This window comes from Rhagoletis pomonella, unplaced genomic scaffold (assembly GCF_013731165.1).
Source record: "Rhagoletis pomonella isolate Grant_MI unplaced genomic scaffold, Rhpom_1.0 Rhpom_scaffold_00010, whole genome shotgun sequence".
Classification (NCBI taxonomy): domain Eukaryota; kingdom Metazoa; phylum Arthropoda; class Insecta; order Diptera; family Tephritidae; genus Rhagoletis; species Rhagoletis pomonella.
In genome coordinates this window covers 20,316,659-20,339,659 of record NW_023458564.1, presented here as the reverse complement: position 1 = coordinate 20,339,659, position 23,001 = coordinate 20,316,659, and the positions used below count along the sequence as shown (strand labels likewise).

The 23,001-nt window shown below is 33.1% G+C and overlaps 1 long non-coding RNA gene across 1 annotated transcript in view; it reads left to right on the top strand.

The window, feature by feature from the left end:
• LOC118746156 overlaps nt 1-21,944 on the top strand; it is a 95,857-nt gene extending 73,913 nt beyond the window's left edge. Inside the window, exons 3-4 of the long non-coding RNA XR_004993786.1 lie at nt 20,411-20,462; nt 21,867-21,944. This is a non-coding gene — a long non-coding RNA (uncharacterized LOC118746156). The remainder of the gene's footprint in view (nt 1-20,410; nt 20,463-21,866) is intronic.
• Nucleotides 21,945-23,001: the final 1,057 nt, after the last annotated feature.

The window sequence follows — 23,001 nt, the reverse complement described above, 5'->3', positions numbered from 1 at the left end:
AATTTCAGTAGGTTGCGTCTGTATGGCCTTTTCAATTTTATAAATTATCATTATTTTTAAGTGTAAAAATAAAACTCAAAATTATTGATAATCACTGCGCGAAAAAATAAAAATCATAAAATAATCATTATTTGTAATCCCAAAAATAAAAATCAAATAAAAATTATTTCCGTTTGAGCGAAAGAATATAACTCAATAATAATTCATAAAATAATCATTAAATGCTGATTTAAATTATTTTATTCATGATTACCTTCCCTGCGTTTAAAATTTGAAATAAAATAGTTTAGTGAAAGTACCACATTTCACTGCTTTTGGACTGGTGCGGGACTAGTTACTATCGGACTGGTTCATTATTGCCGGAAAAGAACTAGTACTGAACTAGAAATTTGGTTCACTAGTTCGTGTTTTCCCTACAGGGTGCACATATATCAAGCAATGTATGCATGAATGAAGATTGGAACTTGAATGGTATTTTCCAAAATCAAATATTTAGCTATAAGCTACAAACACATTGACAAGTTTCATGAATACCCTGCAGAAAAAAAGTATCAATTGATAAAAAATAAACTACTTGTAGATAGCTTTTTTGCGGAATTTCTATGAAATATACAACTTGTGGTTAGCTACAAAAAGCTAACTTGAAACAAGTGGACAAGTAATGCAGGAGTAAAGCTCGAGATATTTAAATATCCTGCACTTCGCAATTACTTTTTCGAATTGAGGACAAATAAAAGGGAGATCGAAATTTCATATTATCATTTTGAGGTTATGTCTGACGGAGTTCGAAAATGGGACCACCTACAGCAGAATATAGAAACAAATGTAAAATATTATAAAATAAATAAAGTAAATAAAAATAAAAAAATAAAAATAGAATATTTTGTTTTTCTATTGATATTTTATGTTCAAAAGTATTTAGTTACAAGTTAGTTGCATCAAATGCAGAGGTAGCCACCCTTGACTACATCTAATGCAGAGGTAAACCACCCTTGACTATTTCGCTGCCATAGAAATATAGTTAGTTTTCGTCAAAGAAAATATGCAGATAATAAGTGAATTTCAGCTCCTCCCTAATCAACATAAAGTTAGCTTATAGTTAGACACATTTCCTGCAGGGTATGTATTTAATATATTGTTGATAGGTACACACATACATGTGTATGTATGTACCCACATAAGTGTAGGTTCGTAGTGTTTTCATGTTTTTGTCCCACACCAATTTTCCACCCACTTTTCCCTGAACCTCTTGCCATGACTCAACTGGTTTGTTCGGTTTTAGTCGACACGCAGCCAAAATTTTTTGGAAGCATCTCTTTAATAATTAAATGATTAAACAGCAGTTTGTAGAAAGGCAAAGCACAGCGGCGAGCAACACGAGCCGGTCTAACACCTTATGGCCAACATTCGTAGCTGGCGTTTCAAAGCTTCTGTGCTGTCGTAACCATTGACATTTGCTTGTTTGTATCTATTTCAATGGTTGCTTGTCAAAAATCTACTCGACTACAATGTGCATATGGCTGTTAAAACACAAACAACTCTCAATTAATTCGTGTATGTGGCTTCGCATGTATTTGTTTATTTTCGATAGTGTGTTTTTTTTAGTTAACTGTGTTTTTAGGCCAACTTTCAGTTTTAAGTGACTTTATTTGATGGCCACGAACCAGAAAAAACCGAAAAGCTCGTTTTTTGATTTCCAGTTTTTCATTGAGCTCCACAAGGGTTTTCGTGTTTTGTTTTTTATTTGTTCTTTCTTAAATTACCAGTAATTCTTTAACACTAAAAGGGAAACTAGACTTCTAGTACGTTGCCTCAAATTGAATAATAGCCCTTGTAAGTTTGATGGATCATCCGTTTTAGAATATCGGGTCATTACACGATTACTGATATTTCGTTTTAATTCATTTCAAAACTAAATAGTATATGACAATAAAAAACAGCGACTTTATTAAATAGGTGTCTGCTGATAAGAATTTTAAAAATTTCTACTTATTTTTTATAACCTTTTAATCATTTATCTTAAGATTTTGAATGCTTACTCGTATTACTTGCAGCTAGGTATGTTTTACACTAATTTCTTTTCACAAAGCCTAGATTTATATTTAATACACATTTATGGCTAAGGAACTTCAACCTCCTTGCTGCGAACTTCTACTTAATTGCGACCTTTCTTTCACTGGAGTCGCATGAACTAGAGAAACTCTTAGAATAATTAACTTAATTGAATTTATCACTGCAATTAAGATGTCTAACCAATCAATCGCGCAAATAACGTAAGCGATACTCTTTTTTAAATTTAGTACTTATCTAATAGCATTTTTGCATCAAAAATTAAAAAAAAAAACGTTTAAGTAATTTTCGCGGTTTGGGCTCGATATATTCTTTTATTTATTTATTTATTTATTTTCACCAAATTATGAAAAATAAAAAAATTTAAAAGCAATATTAGTTTTCCCAAATTTAAAACAAAGCATAGTAAAAATCTTGAAATCTGTGCAAAGACTTTATTTTTTATTTATTATTTGGTTTCTTACCCGGCAGCAAATCAAACTGACTCCGAACTTGCGCTGAGCTAACCTGAAAAGGGGCAGTACTGGTTCTTCATCTATCCCAACTCAATGATTTCAACTGTCTTTTTTAACATGGCTATGTCGCCCTGTGCAGAACTTTCGAACTTGTTCTGAACTGACTCTGGCTAAGATGGTTCTGAGACAGTTCATATAACAACAGTTCCTAGATAGTTCAAAAAGGTTCATCCCTGGTCTAGAACAAATTTGGTTAGTTTTGAGCTGGTTGTAAGAAGTATAGTATAGAGCCTTTTCTTTAAATACTGTAATTAAATAAGCACGCATACAATTTTTTAAATAAAGAGTACTTCATTTTTTGATTAGGTAGCTATTTGTTTTGCTCTACTTTACTTTTTGAGGAAAACTGCGCTTTAAAATTAAAAACATAAAGTGTCAGCTATTCCTTCATTTTCTAAAACCGTTATCGTTAAAATAGTTTATATTTGTTACATATAAAGGGTATTTCTGTAATATTTATAATTAAATATCTAAACTAAGCCGTATGAAAAAATGAAAGAGGTGATATATTGAATGCTTATTTGTGACTTATAGAGCGTAGTTTTCGTACGTCGAATTGCCTACTCAGTCCAAAGTAGCACTTGTTGGCAAGAGCGATTCTGCGTTGAATTTCCATGCTGACATTATTATCGGTGTTAATGCTGGTTCCCAAGTAAACGAAATTCTCTACTCTCTCGAAATTTTAACTGTCAACAGTGACGTGGATGCTAAGGCGCGAATGTGCAGACTGTTTGTTTGATGACAGGAGATACTTCGTCTTGTCCTCGTTTACCACCAGACCCATTCGCTTTGCTTCCTTAGCCAACTTGGAACAGGCAGCACAGACTTTGCGGTTTTTGATACCGGTTATATCTATGTCATCGGCATAAGCCAGCAATTACACGCTCTGGTAGTAAATTTTGCCTGAGCGGTTCAGTTCTGCAGCTCTTATTATCTTCTCCAACATCAGATTATAGAAGTCACATGAAAGAGAGTCGCCCTGTCCGAAGTCCCGTTTGGTGGCGAACGGCTCGGAGACTCGGTTCAACGTCGTTTTACATATCCGTATACGTTTTGAGGGGATGGCACATTCAGACATAGCGGCGTATAGGCAACTCCTTTCAGTGCTGTCGAAAGCGGATTTAAAGTCGCCAAATAGGTGGTGAGCGTCCATCCTTTTCTCACGGGTCTTTTCCAAGACTTGGCGTATTGTGAATACATGGTCTATCGTGGATTTTCCAGGCCTAAAGCCACACTGATAAGGTCCAATCAGTTCATTGACGGTGGGCTTCAGTCTTTCACACAATACGCTCGATAAGACCTTGTAACTTATGCTTAGAAGGCTGATCCTGGTCTTGAAACCTTCCGTAAGTCGTGTAACTCTCTGGTAATATTTTCGGCATTCTTCCTGTCGGCGAGCATTTCAAGCTCTTCGCGCTCACGTATTTCGGTCTCTCTCCACTTATTGCGGCAAATACGTCTCACTTCCCTCTTCAGATCCCTATAGTTGTGGCTTTTTTGCATTTCAGCGAAATACGCCCCACCCATACTATATTAACGATGTGTTGAAAATTTGTTTTAATTTGCCTCAAAGTATCAAAGCACATTGAGCTCATGGAATGGAACAACAAATCTGGTTTGTGTTACCGACAGCGGTGAGTAATTAATTGTGACTGCCTGCAACTAGGAAAAGTCGAACTGAGCTAATAAAAAAATTTATTAAAAGCTATTCATTACAGGTGAACTTTTCCAAAATTTCAAAATGAATTATCTCTGAAATTTTCTTCCTAGAAAATAACAATTTATTTGCCATATCCACCTATTTAGAACCTCGCTATAAGCACACATTTTTCAAACCAGTCACAGAAAACTAAAATCGAAAAACGCAGATGACGTAACAGGTTTCCCAAATTCTGGAACAACTAAAAAATTGATTCTCAAAATTGGAAAATAACGGTCATGATGCTAGATTGAGAAGATGAAAGTCCGCCATATATTCGATATACACTGAGAAAAGAGTTTAGTTACGTCAACTAAATATGTTTTTATCAACACATGATTTGGTTATAGTTACATAATTTGTTTATAGTTACCAAATCATGTGTTGAGAGGAATATATTTGGCTCACTTTTTTCTGAGTGTATGCAGTCCCGATGCAATCCTCAAAAAGGAATTATTGCACCGCAATAAAAAAAGAAATATAAGTGAAAGTCCTCTCAATCGAAAAGAATTTACAATTTTTCCATGTTTCAAGTTCTTCAATTTTGTCGCCTCGAGCGAGTAGTTAATTAGTGGCGCAGGTTTGATTTACGACCCTTAAAGAAACAGGCTGTAACGCAAAAAGGCAGCAAAATAACTCTTTACTAAATACAACGTTCCAAATTTTTAATTTAAGAACTAAATAAATAAAAATAAAAAATTATTAAAAATTACTCATTTTTTATTTACCTAAATCTCCTTATGTACTCACCTAATTTTTTTTTTAAATACTTGACATCCGCATTCGCATCCGTATTCGCATCCGCGGATGTCTAAAATTCCACATTCGCTACATCCCTATTGCATACACAGCACAACGACTATACCCCATTGCACTCGTGGGACATTACCATGTTAAAAAAGAGAGTTGAAAACATTGAGGATAGATGAAGAACCTGTACCGTCCCTTTTCAGGTTAGCTCGGCGCAAGTTCTGAACCAGTTTGATTTGTTGCAGGGTAGCAACATATGAGTTTCAACCGTCCAGCTCTGCATCCCTTTTGCAGTAGTTCAGGGACAGTTCTGAAATTTGTAGGGCGGAACTAGCGCTTTGCCAGACTGTCTCTAAATTTTGCGGCAGTTTATGTACACCTGTACTTATGTATACAAACAAACAAATGTATGTAAACAAATTTAGTATTCTCCATTCGTATAATATCTATTCGCTATTATTTTGCTTTTTGTATCAAAATATCTTTGCTGTTTTATTATAGATCTCAACGACTGTGTTAAGAATTCAAATTAGTAGTAATTCGTAAACTGGTTCCAAATTTGGGTAATTTTGTATTCTAAAGCTGTGGCTCTTTTCTTTCCAATTCTAGCCTCTACTTTTTCACTTTTCGTTTTGTATACAAATATACATATGTACATATGTATATGTGTATATGAATACTTTCAAATGTAGTATGTATTTATATTTATTTATGCAAATAGATACATACATACATATGTACATATGTAATTTCCTCACCGCAACGCGCAGTTATACATATGTATTTACGGACATACATAATTCATATTCTTACATTTTGAAAAGTCCTTTTATTTTCTTTATCTTCAAATGTCACTCCATACTAACATAACTATATACATATGTATGCCTCTCAATCATCAATCGAAAAACGGCTTCTAAGAGTTTAGCTGTCGTTCAAACCTATCTTCATGTTTTCAACTATAGCTTGGTGTATTAACCAATGTTGCCGTTTAATATTTTTTTCCGGCTACACTGTGATTTTTTTTAATTTGTGTTTAGCCGTATAAATTCCCGATTAGCTTTTTCTTTAAACGGTTTAGCTATTTTTGACTTTTCATTTTTTCCATGAAAATCAGGCTCTGAGCTCTGTCACGGTGCGCTCAAAGATATATTGCATAGGAATGCCTGACATCCCTTCAGTAGGCTCTGATGTTTTCCTAATCAGGCTTATAAGGCCACAACTCTGAGCTGTAGAGAGTTTATTGATAGGGCAATGTCCGATTGGTATTCACGAGGTCAGACTAAATTTGTCAAACGCAGCTGTTTAGGGAACGATAAGTTGAAGTTTTCTCAACACATTCTCTAAAACTTCCCAGCTACGAAGCTACGCTTTAAACCACTTAAATTGCGCCCCAAATCAAGCTCTAGCATCTGTCTGGGACTAACATCTACCGCCTGAGACTGATGCCTCTGTTTAGAACAACCAACTTAAATGTATGTCTTTAACGCTGTTTAAACATTGAGGCTGTTATAAATCATATATGAATAGTCTATTTCTATCTTTATCTTTTTTTATAAATACTGACTTATTTTTTTAGTCTTTTTGTGCTTTTTTATGGCAATACTGGTATACAACAGCGTAACAGCGGTCCAGTTTTGCCTTAGTTTGCGTATAGGATCAAATATTATTCTGACTTTCCTATATACTTCACTTAAGCTTTCGTATGCACTTTGTAAGTATTTTGTATGTATTCCATTACCCAGAAATTAGCAGAACTTTTAAAAACTTAACGATCTGTTGAGCTTAGATTTTGCTTCACATTTTCTTAAGTTACATTTTTATTGCACTGGTACAAATGGTTGTGCGAATTATGCATAATCAGACCTTAAGAATGGCAGAGTAAAAAATCAGAAAAGTTATTGTCTACATGCTTGACAGATCGCCAGTCCATCGTGCGGTTGCTTAACTTACACAGGGGCTTAAGTAAGTTCTCGGTTAAGAATGCGTGACTGGCAAAGTTTGAACTTGACTTGCTGGCTCACTGCGGCCTACGTAAAGACTATAAAAGTATGTACATATATGTATATACATAAGTGCTCTTAGGTAGGTACTTATGTATGCATGCATGTGATTGTACATAGATACATATGTACATAGATTTGTAATCACATTAGTTCTGAGTACGACCTTTCAAGTGAAATCTAAGCGAGTGTTTTTATTTGAGTATGTACATACATATGTACATGTATTGTTCCATGGTGTAATAATAACAAGGTGTTGTCAGTAACTTAACCTCACTTTTTCGGCAGGTCTATTCCGGTCACGCATTTTAAAGTACTAGAAAAGGTACTAATTATTTACTACCTTTAATCCGTTGGTGCATACTATTTCAAATTAAATGTAGAAAAATGTATAATTACAGGCTTATAAGCCTGAATATATGTTTGTATCGGCAGCTCCACACAGCTTGGACATATATTGTAACTTAAAAAAAATAAAAGCCGTAAAATAAGGCAATTTCCTATAAGACTGTAAATGATTTTCTAAATAGATTAAAACACATAAATATCGATAATATAAGCGAATTCCTAATTTAACCATGCAGCCACTCTATTCTAGTGTATCAGTAGTTCATTTGGCTCAATATTATGACAATGCAGCAAAAGTTATTTAATATCAAAGAGCGCCTTTCCATACGATTTTTGTGTACGTTTTTTTTCCATTGATAACCACGATATCTTTTATTTTTCTACTTTTTGAGGACAAAAATTATACAAATCCAGCAATTTTAAATATTAATATTGTTCTGAAAACACCAAGTTCTTTAAAAATCGCGATAAAACGAATTACTAAAATGGAGTATTTTAGATACTATTTCCCAACGAATAGTAGTATAAAAAATTAAGATCGGCAGCACTGAAAATAAGCATGCCGATCTTGTCAAAATCACAACAAACACGTTGCTACTGACAACACCTTGTTATTATTCCACCATGTATTGTTCAAAGTTTTGCTTTCAATGCTTAATGTTCTTGTTGCTTTTGCAATTTTCATATTCCTCGAAATGATTCTGAATTTGTTAAAGCTCAGCTAGTCTAGACTTAACTTAAATTAACTTACCGTAGGAAATCATCAATGATTACTCAACACATCAACTTAAGCCAAGAGCGGAAATATTTTGTTTTTGTATTTTCTCTTTTAGCTGTATAACAGATCGCCGCCTAAAATGCCACAGCAAAAAAAAAATCATGCAAATAAAAATGTTTGCTTTCATTTTTTTTTTTTTTTTGAGAAATACTAAAACGAGTGTCTAGCAAGCCTGATTCTCGCACCGCTCTCAATTTCCCTAAGACCGTAACTTGAGAACCTAAAATCTACACGTTCTTAAGTTTCTTACGATAAGTTAAGTTTTAACTAACCGCCAACACAGTTTCTCATATAACAGGTTGGCTAAAATATTAAGTTAAGTTAAGTTACGGAAATTAATTCTAGACTAACTTAGCTTTTACTCTCTATGAGAGTTGATAACAACTTATTTCCTTTTTTTTTGATTTCTTAGGCTTAAGCAACGTAGGTCAGCCACCACAAGACGAGGTTAAAAGCGATTTGCGACGAAGTTAAAATAACTTTCGCCCTTATGCTAAAAAAATTCGTGGAAAAATAATTGACATCAGTTGCGCATTTGAGGGCTTGTCATGGCGTATGAGTAACTGAAAATTTCGATAGAGAACAAATCGTCAATTCGGTCAGATGAACAGATTTTTTATTGACAAATTTGTTAGCCCCTACCTAAAATTAGGGCAACCACAACTGTTCCTCTTTGCTACCAACAGTGATTTTTATTCCAAAGTATACTTCATACGAGAAGGTACATACTTAAATATGTATGTATTTCGTAATTAGCGACGTGCGTTCCGCAACATTCTAGTAGCAATGGAAATAAATAGCCGTCTAATTGTAAATGAACCGCTGCGGCGGAGTGGTTAAAGATGAATACTACCATTCCGTAGGACATGGGTTCGATCCCCTGTCCCAGCAACATCTAAATTAGAAAAAGCTTTTTACAGGGAAAGCAATGGCAAACCTTCGAGGCTTTTCTGGCATGAAAAAGCTTCTCATAAAATCCATTTGCCGTTCAAAGGCGGGTCAAAACTGTAGGTCCCTGCTTTGTGTAACAATATCCAGACCAGTTTTTACTTTAGTGTGGTAGAATCGGCAAAAAAGTGTGGTAGATTTCAATAAGATGTGGTAGATTTTCCAATTCATATGTTAATTGGTTATAGTACCGTTATACATATGTACATATGTCCTATAAACACATACTATGTAATTAAGAACTAAGTATTTGTGCATGTTTTTCCGGACTGAAAATGTCTACAATTCTGACTAGCAACCCATTTTATTAGGTTGATAAGATATACATCCCTGAAGATATATATCCTTGAATAAACTAGCACTTTTGCGTATGTATAACACAGGCCTACAAAAATGGAGACAATTTTGGTGCGGTAATTTTTAAAGCTGTTTTCGATAGACTTTTTACGCTGATTTCGAATCCGTAAGTATAATAGTTTCCATCAGTTCCAGATTTTCAGAAAAACGGGATCAAAGTGTTAAAAAATCGTTTTTTTGCAATATTTTGGAATCTCTAGCAAAGAAACAAATAATGATAGAACCATTTAGATAGACTTTAGTTAGAACTTAAACTTTCACCCACGATCCCTGCAAATAGCATCCCTACACCTTGACCCTAAGATCACTTATAGTCATTTGGTGAAAGTAAAAACTGATCTTGGCATAATTTTTTTCTTTCAATAGCACAATACAACAGTATTTTGTTATCGTTCAATAAATGACTATAAGTGATCATCAGGTCAAAGTGCAGGGATGGTATTTAAAGGGATTGTAATCGAGAGTTTTAGCTTAATTTAAGCTTAAGGTGAAGTTCTATCAGCTTTTCATTCTTTGCTAGAGTTTCTCAGATATTGCAAAAAATGTGATTTCTTAACATTTTTGATTTCTTAAAATATGGACCTGATGAGAACTTTATACTTGGGGATTTGTAATAAGCACAAGCAGTGTTGTCCTGTATAATTAATCCGTAGGATGGAACAAAGAATTCATTTTCTTTGCGTACTACCTTAGTAAATATAAATATGCGGATTTCTGAAATATGAAAAGGTTTAAGCACAGGTATATTTAAAGCTAAATTTATGATGTATGTTTTTAAAAAAAATTTCATTAATCTCGATACTTATTTGAATTGAGTTGAATTTTAGAGTTATGTGCAAATTATAAAAATATGTTCTGCCTAAAAATGTGGTAGGTTTTTAGCCTTGTGCGGATCTAGATGGTAGAAACCTAAATTTAAAAAAATATGTGGTAGATCTAACACATATGCGGTAGAGGTTTCAACACTGATCCAAATATTATTATTTCTATTATTGTTTGGTAGTTTTGTTTCTCTAAATTAACCAAACCGAAAATGCAAAGGCTGTTGCAAGGGTGAGGCAACCGAAACCATAAAATCTTAAAAAAGAGTTTATTTTTATAACAAACGGTTTTCAGATTAGTTTTTACAACTATAACAGGCCTTTCCTAGATTTCGCAACTGAGGAAGATTAACAAACAATAGTTTAGAATATATGTTTTAGTTTAGAGAATTTTTAAACTTACTTAATTTAGGTCAATCAAAAGTTACTATATATACAATAACTGATCAGCAAAAAAATGAACCACCCTAAGATGTGCTTATAAATAAGTTTAACATATGTGCATACATCCATATACATATGTACATATAAATACATGTATATATTTGCAAGTGCTTGCTAGATAAGAATCTTAATATTTCTCTACTTCTCTTATTTCCGCTTTGCTTTTATTTTACTTTTGCTTTTAATATAACCAGCTATGTACTACTATCGATGTTTTTTGCTCTGTAGCTTTTTTATCTTCTCTTTGACTGCATATACCTTCACTATTACTCGATTTTCTCGATTGCTTTGACTTTGACTTCTCTTGGTTTTCAATTGTTGCTGCGTATTTTATTTAATTGGCAGTCCTTGAACTTGACTTGAAGTGCGCGTGCACACGCATACTCGTACATATACTCGCACCAATATGTACATATGTATGTATGTAGGTATGAAAAGAAAACAATCAATAATAATTGTATGCGTGTACATATGTATATTTTGGGCTTCAATTTAGCAACACTCAACGCATTCACGCATTTACACGAATGTTCAATAGAATATTTATTAAGTCAGTCAGTCAGTAAGTCGCCCAATCACTTAAATAAAAGCATAGCTTCGTTACCGTGTTCTTTACTATGTACTAGAGATGCCGTTTTTAAATCGATTAAATCGAATATCAATTTATTAGTTCCAATTCGTTCCGTGAATCGATCCAAAAAATTCGAGCATTTCGAGACATTCGATCTTTCATCAAGGGATGCGCTTATTGATCTACGTTTTGCCCTAGAAAATCGTTAAAATTATTAAGAGAGTTGAATTTGAGGCTAGTACAAAAAATTCCGGCTTGGCCACTCCCACCTTTTCAACTTGAGAAAGCAAAGCCCAAAGAATTCAATGACCTGCTTTTCTTTCTCCTCCGACTGCAGGACTCATTAGGGAAACTCTATATAAAATTATGAGTAATAATACATACCACAATAAAAACTGCAAAAATTGGAGTTTCAAACTATGTGGATATTTTCGTTAAAATTTTGCACAACCTAATTATATTCTTTACAAATATTTAAGTATGCCGTTCTATAGCCAATTGAATTTTATGTGCATGCTTAAATATATCAGGAATTAGCGTTGATTTTTGGCGATTTTTTTCTTAACGCTCATGCACATTTCTTCCATATAAAAAAAACATCGAGCTATGGAGGAAATTAGCAACATCTTCATTGGAAAAAATTGCCAGAAATCAAAATTGCACTCTATTAAGGTAAAATTCTATAGCCTACAAAACTGCATTCTTAAATGTTTTTCTAAAAAGGGTAATTAATAAGTAAGATTTTGAGGTAACAAAAACAAAAAAATCAAAACTTGTCTGTATTGCACAAAAATCTGGCTTTATTGGGCCAGTGTATGTATAATATACTTTTTTAAAATACCCCTTAGTTTTCAAGCAAAAGATTATTTTTGACGTAGAATACGTATTACCTTAAGGTATGGGGGCTATGTTCAAATGTTGTAGTTGTAATTTTTAGAGCTTCACAAAAACGCTTATTGCACGCGAACTAATAAAGCGATTTCAAAGAAAAGTTTGGCGTTTCAAAGATAAAATTCCAAACCTGTCGACAGATTCATTTTTGTAAATAACCAATTCGGTTTCTGTCGTAAAATCAACGGTAAACATTGCCTTATTTTGGGGTCAATTTTGAGCCTTTAAAGTGCTCTAGCAACTTATTGTTGGCATATATAACTTTCATTTTCGGGATATAGGTTCTTTGGAGCAGTAGAAATATTATCGGGTACAAATTTTATATAAATTTAACAAATATTGAGCATTTTAAGGCAAAAAATTGTTGAAAAAATTTGCAAATTTTTTTCATTACCAAAATGCTCGAAAACCGCTCGAATGATTTTGTTTTTGTTTTCTTTAATCAAAAATTCAAGAGTTTTCCTTTCGTTTGGTATATGGGAAGTATTGGTTGATATCTTCTATATATGTTTATTTTATTCAAATATATGGGCATAAATGATTTTCCATACAAAATCACCTCGTCATCATTTTGCAAACACGTGCACGCATTGGAAGCGTGGGAAGGAGACAAAAAGTATGTATGTGTCCGTAAGTACATATTTCGGGGTTTATCGGTATAATAATCGATACTTTGTCGGTTTTATTACCGATATTTTTATCGATTTTGCTATCGAAATTTTTATCGATAATGTTATTGATTTTGCTATCGATATTTTCGGAACTTATCGATATAATGATCGGTATTTTTTCGATTTTGTTATCGATATTTTTTCTCGATTTTGTTATAGATATTTTGTTGACTTTGTTGTCGATTTTGTTATCGACACTGTAATCGATTTTATGATAGATTATTTATCGATTTTGTTATCGATATTTTTATCGATTTTGTTATCGATTTTATTACCGATATTTTTATAGATTTTGTTGTCGGTATTTTAATCGATTTTGTAATCGATATTTTTACCGGTTTTGTCATCGATATTTTTATTGATTTTGTTTACGATTTAGCTATCGATATTATTATTGCTTTCGTTATCGATATTTTCATCGAATTTGTTATCGATATTGTTATTGGTTTTGCTATCGATATTTTCGGAACTTACCGATATAATGATCGATACTTTTATCGATTTTGTTATCGATATTTTTTATCGATTTTGTTATCGATTGTGTAATCGATTTTGCTATCGATTTTGTCATCGATACTTTTATCGGTTTTGTTACCGATATTTTTATCGATTTTGCTATCGATATTGTTATAGATTTTTTATAGGTTTTATATTCGATATTTTTATTGATGTTGCTATCGATATTTTTATGGATTTTGTTATGGATTTTGTTATCGACTTTATAATCGATTTTGTTATCGACTTTGTTATCGATTTTGTAATCGATATTTTGATAGATTTTGTAATCGATTTTGTAATCAGTATTGTTATCGATTTTGCTATCGATTTTGCTTTCGATATTTTTTCGATTTTGATATCAATATTTTCATCGATTTCTTTATCGATGTTTTTATCGATTTTGCTACCGATATTATTATCGCTTTTGTTATCGATATTTCTTGCTTAGTGTGTGCTTTTGTTTTTTTACTTGGATATGCTCTTAACCATACCACGTATTCTACGTTTAAATTTAGCGGCTGTATCTCCGATACAGCCTGCAGGCCAAGACGAAGGCGCTGGACTGTTCCTTTTTTTCTCTTGCGTTAAAAATCAAAAACAAAATTTCGAAAAAACTTTACCGTTTCCTTAAGTAGGGCTAAGAATTTTTGAAATTTCTAACTCAATATAGAAAAACCTTATCTTACAGTTTTTTTATTAGCTGATAGCTTTTGGATAAATGTAGATATTGAAACCGTTATGAACAATGTAAGTTTTAACAATTAATTGCAATAAATATTTGTAATTCCCATGCTGACCAGACCGCTGTGTTTTGTTCCTTTATATATAAAGTAAAATATATGAATCGATCTTGGGGAATCGATTTATTTTCTGACGATTTCTTCCTGCATCGATTATTTTTATTTCGATTCGAATCGATTCAAAAATCGATTTTTTTTATTTCTATCTGGCATATCTACTTTGTGCTTGCAGAATATATTTAAGCAAACAGGAAGATTAATAAAATTCGATTCTTAAATTTTACCTCATACATACCTACTTATGTACATATGTATGTAAGTACAAGAACGGATTGTTTTATGTAAATGAAATACATAAACTCTTTTCAAAATTATTTAAGAATCAAGTGATTTTTTTTGCTTTTTCCGGAAACATATTTTTTTTGTCTTTTTGTACACACATATATTGCGTTTCTTATTTACCAACTTTTTAAACATAGAATATAGACATCCTAGAATTGGCTAATTCTCCCAGCTCATCAATAAAAATGGAGTTGATATTCTTCTATTCTAAATAAAATTTGGTTGTGCGCTACATTTCTCAATAATTTTGCAGCCACTTTGTATGACATACGACAAAACGATAAATTTTACTCAATACCTCGTCAAAATGGCGCTTGTGACATTATTTTATCTAGACGACGATATGTACATACAGATATGTGCTATATATGCCTTGAATTACACATATATATATATTTCTAAATCAGGACTAGTTTTTGTACCCGAGCACACTTGTGCAAAAGGGTATTATAACTTTGTTCACATAACGGTTGTTTGTAACAGGCAAAACGAATCGAGAGAGATATAAACAAATGTATACATAAATGATCAGATCCGTCCGTCCGTCCGTCCGTCTGTGCACACGATAACTCGAGTAAAAATTGTACGTGCACTTCTTTCGTGAAAATGGCGTGAAAATGGGCAAAATCGGACAATAACCACGCCTTCCTCCCATATAACGGTAATTTTCAGAAATACGAAAACTACGATATTTTAGTAACTACAGGAGATTATTCACTCAAAATTGATATTTCAATAATTTTTAGACAAAAAATAAGAATATTATACATTTTTGAAAAATGGGCGTAGGCACGCCCACTTATGGTTCCATCTTGATAACCCCTGCACCAATTTCTTCCAAACTTGGCACAGTAGTTGGCCTTAGTACAGCATAAAAAATAGCCGAAACTTTTTAAAATCGGACAATAACCACGCTCACATCCCATATAACGGTAATTTAGAGAAATACAAAATCTTCTATAAATCAGTAAATATTTAAAGCTAATATATTCAAAATTGATGCTTGCAACAATTCTTTGCCAAGATACACGTTTATGGTAAAATTTTGGAAAATGGGGGTGGCACCGCCCACTTATGGTCACATAAGTATCATAATCTCGGTAACCGTTCTACCAATTTGTAGCAAGCTTGGTATGGTTATTGTGCTTGTCACATATGTACAAGCAAAACGTTGAAAATTATTGAAATCGGACTAAAATTGAGGCCGCTTTTCATATAACGAAATAAATATATTTCGAAATTTAAGGACGCTAATTTACTCAAAATTTATACACCCCAGCTTACCATGTAGCGGTAGCTTTCGGAAAGGTGAAAATCATATATTTAAAACTTACGCCGGATATTCAAAGTTATATTTTGTTCTGAAAGAAAAGCAATTTGACAAGGGATGATAGAATTTCGTTCCAAAATACATCATATTCTCGCCCTGTCGAAAAAATTAGCCAACACTAAAGGCAGTGTCACACGATTGGTACATTTGTGCAAATGCAAGAAAAATATTTGTGCATTCACACGATTGGGATACGAGTTGCACCAAATTTTGGGCAAATGCCCAATCGAGTGACACTGCCTTAATACATATATATTTATGTTTACTTGTTTCAATAAAAATAGTTATAATTTTTTCACTTAATGTGATTGAGGTTTTACATGAATCAACGTTAAGTTGTTATTTGATTGCAAATTAGAAAGTACCCGTGGCCCGACTTGAATTGAAACTTCAATTGCTTGCGCGTGAAAGATGTCTATACTCATTAGGGTGGAACAAAAATTCATGCTTCGGGGAAAAGGCTAAAACGTTAAGCTCTTACCTCTAGGATTTTTTTGAAAATAATAATTTTGAGAACTGTATTTTATTAGAAAAACACTTTTTCGTAGAAATGGTATAGAATTCTTGAGAATCCATACTTTTCGATCGGAAACTTCTTTTCCTCTTAAGGAGACTTCCAGTAGCAATACACATTTGTTTAATTAATCATTTTTTAATAGTAACTATTTTTATAGGTCGTCTCAAAACCCCAAAAATGCAATGAAAAATCGTTTATAATAAATAATGGTCAAATAAATAATGGGGTATTATTATTCGGAAGTCTTCTGAAGAGAAACAGGGGATTCCGATCGAAAGCATCGATTTTCAAGAATTCTATACCATTTCTACGATAAAGGGTTTTTTTCTATTTAGGAAAATTCTAGGCAGTGAGAGCATAAGGTTTTAAACTTTTTTTTTTTGACCACCCTAATGTACATAGTACATACATATGTGGATATGTATTCGGCTTTTAATTTTTCATTTATATATATGTATGTTTCATTTCGTTGATTGTTATGCGTGTGGCGCTTTGAGCTAGTCGATATTCAAGCTTCGACTTTGCATGCAAACAAGTTCAAGTGATCCACACTAGAGATGGGCGCGGGATAGCGGAGCCCGCGGGACCCACGGCACGGATTTAAAATTGGCCGGAATGGGCGGTATCGGGGAGATCTGTAAAAAATATAGCGGGCGGAGCGGGACCAAAACCCTTTCCCGACACTCCCGATAAAACCGCAACCCCCGCAAATTCACAGAATTTTCCTTAAAAACGATGTTTGAAAAATGAACTTTTAATGTTTTATTGAGACGAAAACGAACAACAAAGCAAAACAAAATAATCAGAAGATGACAGATATTTCATTATTATTTAAAATTAATTTGAAAGCATAAACATTTTTGTCAACCTTCGATCGGTTTGCAAACCACGCCACACTTGTTGAAATCTCAACCGATCGTTTCAATTTGTTGTCCGTTTGTAGTCTGCTTTAGAGATAGATTTCGGGACCCGCGGTACAATTCTGAAAAACGTTGGGATAGGCGGGTTCGGGACTTAAATATCGAATTTTGGGATGGGCGGGATCGATATTAAATATTTAGTCCCCTGCCCATCTCTAATCTACACCTCTATTGCTTATGCCCTGTAACGCACTTCAGCTACCAACCAACCAAACAATGGCTTACTTTTGTTATTCGACACTTTCTATTGCTGAAGCATGCGTTGATGATTTCGTATGTACGTAAAGGCAAACCTTCCATGATTGTCATAAAAAAGATACATTTCGTATGTACGTATTTTCGATAATCATGCCAAAAAGTGAAAAGATATGTGTGTTTGTAGGTGTTTCGCACGTATAATGCATCTAAAAATATGATTGCGTTGATAATAATGTAATGAAGTATATATACGTACATACATGTACTCTTAATGAAATTCAACTAGAAAAAGCCTCGAGGTTATTTTCACTTTCGATCATTTTAACCGGCTGCAATATTTTTTTTTTTAATATGATACCGGACAACTTTGGACCATGTTAAACGGTTACGGTAATTCTTTTTTATCGCAAAGGTGGTCACAACCTAATTTCGTTTAATGCCGATCATTGAATAAAATTTGAATATGTATGAGCTTTGAAGTCGGCTGTTTTTTTTTCTTTAAAAATTACTTGTTATAACACGTCATGTATAATTAAATTAATGGGGTAAAATAGTCCACATATGTACTAAAAATGCCGCTAACTCTCACTATTACTGAAGTCAGTTTATGCTTGTTTAGTCGAATTTGTGACCAGCGTTGCCAGGTTAACGGTTTTAACTTAATTTTGACATATTTTTCTTGTTGCCTGTTGAACTTAGGTCACTGGTTGAGTCAAATATAAGGTTTTTGTCAGATCCAGGAAATTAACAATGGAAAGTTTTCGGAAAACAATTTATGTATTAAGCGAGCATTTCTGGTTCGTTCAAGATTCATTTTGCAACTAACATTTTACCAAATTTTTCAAATATGAATTTAATTCAAAATGTGATCCGTCAAAAAGACGTAAATTTTTTATGCAACTCAACACCAAAATTATAATATTAGTTTCGTGACGAAAATTATACGCATTTTTTAACTTGCAACAGCTCTGTTTTTTGTTTTGTGTTTTTAGCAGTAAACGGAAATTCGCAACGTTCCGAATAAATAAAAAAAGATTTTCCATACGTTTCAAAGGCAGTTAAAAATACGTTTAATTTTCGTCACGAAATTGATATAATAAATTTTGTGTTTCTAGTTCAGCTTTCGGCACTCGAAATTTTACCTCAGAGAGGTGTTTTATTTCATATCAATTATTTTGGGGTAGCAAATTTAAAATCGACGAAAATACAAACAATAATCTAAATGTTTTATTTTTATCAAATAAATTGCTAAAAATATTAGCTAAACCTAAATTATGTATTCAAATCGATGTGTTCATTAAAACATATAATTTTTCGAATACGGAATAAAGCGAAAAAGAATGAGCATATCCTTTTTATTCGAAAAAATTAAAAATAAAAAAAATAAATTATGAGAAATGATAAAAACTTATCAACTTGGTACCAGCTTTGGATACAATAAACAACTGTATTCGTCTGATTGTCTCGTAGTTTATTTTTGATAAGATTTCTACCGTTTGTGGGTTTTTTAAGATGTTTTACTTCTATCACGTGTACGATGTTGCACTCGTGCTATTAAACTAATGCAGTTTTCTCAAGTAGTTTTGCTCAGTGGCAATTTATACATATGTATGTAAGTAGTAGCGGCACATTGGGTGAACTAAATGCATTCATACATACATATTTATGTACAACTGTAGGTAATATTGTATGCGTCTTCCCAGGTAGGTTAAGTGCGGGTGATAAACCCATATAGCATAGTTAAATTTGTGTACATACCTGCAATTAAAATGGGGAAAATGTTGCAATTTCGGCATGTGACTGAAAAAAACTCTAAAATATACACAAATTGTAGTTTTCTTCAACTTGTCAACTCGCGGGAAATTCCACGGTTTGCAGGGAATTTCGGTTTAAGTGGCAATCGGGAAATGGGCAATTTTTTCCGGAGAACTTGGTATGTTATTTTTATATCTTAAAGTAACCAAATCAGACGGACATGTTAATTTTTAACCATTTGACCCTTTTTGGAGCGACATTTTTTCAATTTGAATCGCAATAGCTATATACCAGATAAAAGCTAAGGTTTTGGGCTAGGTTTGCGGAAACATAGTATAAAATCGATGACCAGTTTTGAAGAAAATGGCCGAAATGTAGTTTTTCAGCAGCCCGATTTTTAGTTTTCAGGCGATAACGTTATGACATATTTATATTTGATAAACACGAAAGATAGTGTCCGATAGCTTGTTTGAAGACCCTTCTACTGATATCCACATCAATGACATGGACTGAGTAGTGCGGCCTCAGTGGTTATTTAAAAAGTCGCCTTTTTTCGAATTTCAGGCAGCAGCCACGCCCAGAAAGGCATAAGAATCAAACCATCCTGGAACAAAACCTTCTTAGTTTTTTTTTGGACTTTAATTCCTGAAAGTTTGAAAAAAATGAAATGAAGGTACGTACAGACGCCACTACATACCAAAGCATCTCGTAGTGGAGACGCGAACCAAAACACATTTAGCTCTATATCTTTCCAATTAGTAGCCGGAACTTAATATATAAGGTATAGTTTGAAAGGTATTGGCCTATAGAATAACACTAAATATGTTGGGTGTACCCACATGCCCCCTTTGTTTCGCAGCACTTTAGCCTAATTTTTAAGAATCCGTTTAATCGTTTGTGAAGCTTGAATACATTTTCTGGACACACTCTGCAATACCTTTCCAACGATATCTCAAACATGTCGATTGGACGTCTGGATAAAAACTTCCAAATCTAGTGTATATGTACATATACATATATAGCGAGTAATTTCAGCGTGCTACTGTGACTGCTTTCGTCACCCGCGCGCACCGCCGTGCGCTGTGTTAACTGTTACGGCCCTCGTTTGAACAGAGTAGTTTTAATGAAAAAAATAAAACTTTCGTAAACAATTTTTTTATTGAATGAATGTTTTTAGAATATGTACGTACTTATTTTATTGCTTCCTTTATTATTATTATTATCAATTTTATCTCCTATTGCAGATCTCATAAAAACTTTAAAATCTTACTTGTATGTCTCAAGCTGTGTACAACGGTAAGTTACAAAATAATTTTATTTTTGTAGTAAGAAATTTTATTATTATTGAATATGTGTATGAGCATTTTTGTTACTATATTTTTCTACTTTGGCCTACAAACCAAGACTCCCACTAGAAAAGTTCATATGATCATAAGAAAAAGCTCTGCCAAAATTTCCGAATTGGAAATCATTTTACAAAGTGTAAAATATTTTCTACCCAAATAATCCAAAAAATTTGAAACAGAGAGCGAATTCGAGAGTGTAACAACCCGAGAGAGTTGCAAATTCTTGCATGCAAAAATTTTACTAGCATTACTTTACTTAGTATGTTTTGTTTACATTTTCTGTTGTAATTTGTGTGAGGGTGACTACCGGTGGGTCACGTGGCACCTAACACATACATGTATATAAGTAGTGCCGTGTTACCCACCAGAGGTCACATCAGTACTTTCAACCGGTGTGACACACCGGTGGTGTACATGGCAGTGAACGTGTTGAGCACCAGTTTTTCAGTGCACGACTGTAGTTTAAACTTAGTTTAAACGGTCGAGCTGGCTGGTTTAAACTTAGATTAGCCAATCAAATGTCAGCCAGCTGTTGAGGATAAACGCAGTTTTCGTTATCTAAGTTTATGCTTGCCCTGAAAACCAGGCCCTAAGTGGATGATTTAATGAAACAAATTTAGTGAAATGAAAATATGGATGAACAGCTTAAACCTAATGTATATTTTTTGATTTGTATCACGATGGGAGATACTATTCCCAATCAAAAAGAAAATTGCACGCCAAAATTCAATCATCAGAAAGTGTAAAAAATGGCGTTAACTGCAAGTTTTTCCTAGTTTTGCGTTCAGTAACTTTTTCGGACAATTTTCTATTCCTCTCTATTTTGCTATATATTTTCACTGTACGCTCTCGCTGTAAATACTTACTGGAAAAGTTATTGAATGGACCTGACATGTTTTAGTGGCACTTAATGTGCTACTACCTGCAATTTTGAAATCTGCCTGAATAAAACTTTTCAAAATTTAAAATTTACCGCAAAGAATTACATACGTACACATGTATGTATGTATATACTTAGCTTCAAAACTATAGGATATATGAAAATGTTGTAGACATATTGGAGATCGGCACGCAATAATTCATTAATTAATTTTGCACAATTTATTATAATCATGCACAATTTTAGGATTTAGCGTAACTTTCGGGCGTCTCTGGTATGTCTTCCGTTATCCAATTTTGAAAATTCTTTGCAGGATAATCATTCTGACCAAATGATTTTTTTTTATAATTTTCACATAACTTTAAAATTCAACTCAATTCAAATAAGTATAAAAATTAATCAACATTATTTTTGCAACATACATCATGAATTTAGCTTTAAATATACCAGTGCTTAAACTTTTTCATATTTCAGAAATCCGCATATTTATATTTACTAAGGTAGTATGCAATAAAAAGGAATTCTTTGTTCCATCCTACGATTTAATTAAACAGGACAACACTGCTTGTGCTTATTACAAATCCCCAAGTATAAAGTTCTCATCAGGTCCATATTTTAAGAAATCAAAAATGTTAAGAAATCACATTTTTTGCGATATCTGAGAAACTCTAGCAAAGAATGAAAAGCTGATAGAACTTCACCTTAAGCTTAAATTAAGCTAAAACTCTCGATTACAGTCCCTTTAAATACCATCCCTGCACTTTGACCTGATGATCACTTATAGTCATTTATTGAACGATAACAAAATACTGGTGTATTGTGCTATTGAAAAAAAAAAATTGGGCCAAGATCAGTTTTTACTGTTCACCAAATGACTATAAGTGACCTTAGGGTCAAGGTGTAGGGATGCTATTTGCAGGGATCGTAGGTGAAAGTTTAAGTTCTAACTAAAGTCTATCTAAATGGTTCTATCATTATTTGTTTATTTGCCAGAGATTCTAAAATATTGCAAAAAAGCGATTTTTTAACACTTCGACCTCGTTTTCCTCAAAATCTGGAACTGATGGAAACTTTATACTTACGGATTCGAAATGAGCATAAAAAGTCTATCAAAAACAGCTTTAAAAATTACCGCACCAAAATTGTTTCCATTTTTGTAGGCCTGTAATATACATACGTGTATATTTTATGAACATACAACATAATAAAATGGGTTGCTAGTCAGAATTGTAGACATTTTAAGTCCGGCAAAACATGCACGAATACTTAGTTCTTAATTACATAGTATATGTTTATACGACATATGCACATATGTATAACGGCACCATAACTAATAAGCATATGAATTGAAAAATCTACGACACCTTATTTAGATCTACCACACTTTTTTGTCGATTCTACCACACTAAAATAAAAAGGGGTTTGCACACTGATTCTAGTGCCACTTTGATGAAATGGTTGAAATGGTTCCCAATTTCACATTTATCTTGGTAATCTTCTGTTTTTGAAAGTAATTTACCAATTTCATATCGAAAAAAATAATACCTTTTGAGGAGGTCTTTTTACTCTTTGGGGAGGATGGAAGATATTTCGTATGTTTTTTCGGCGT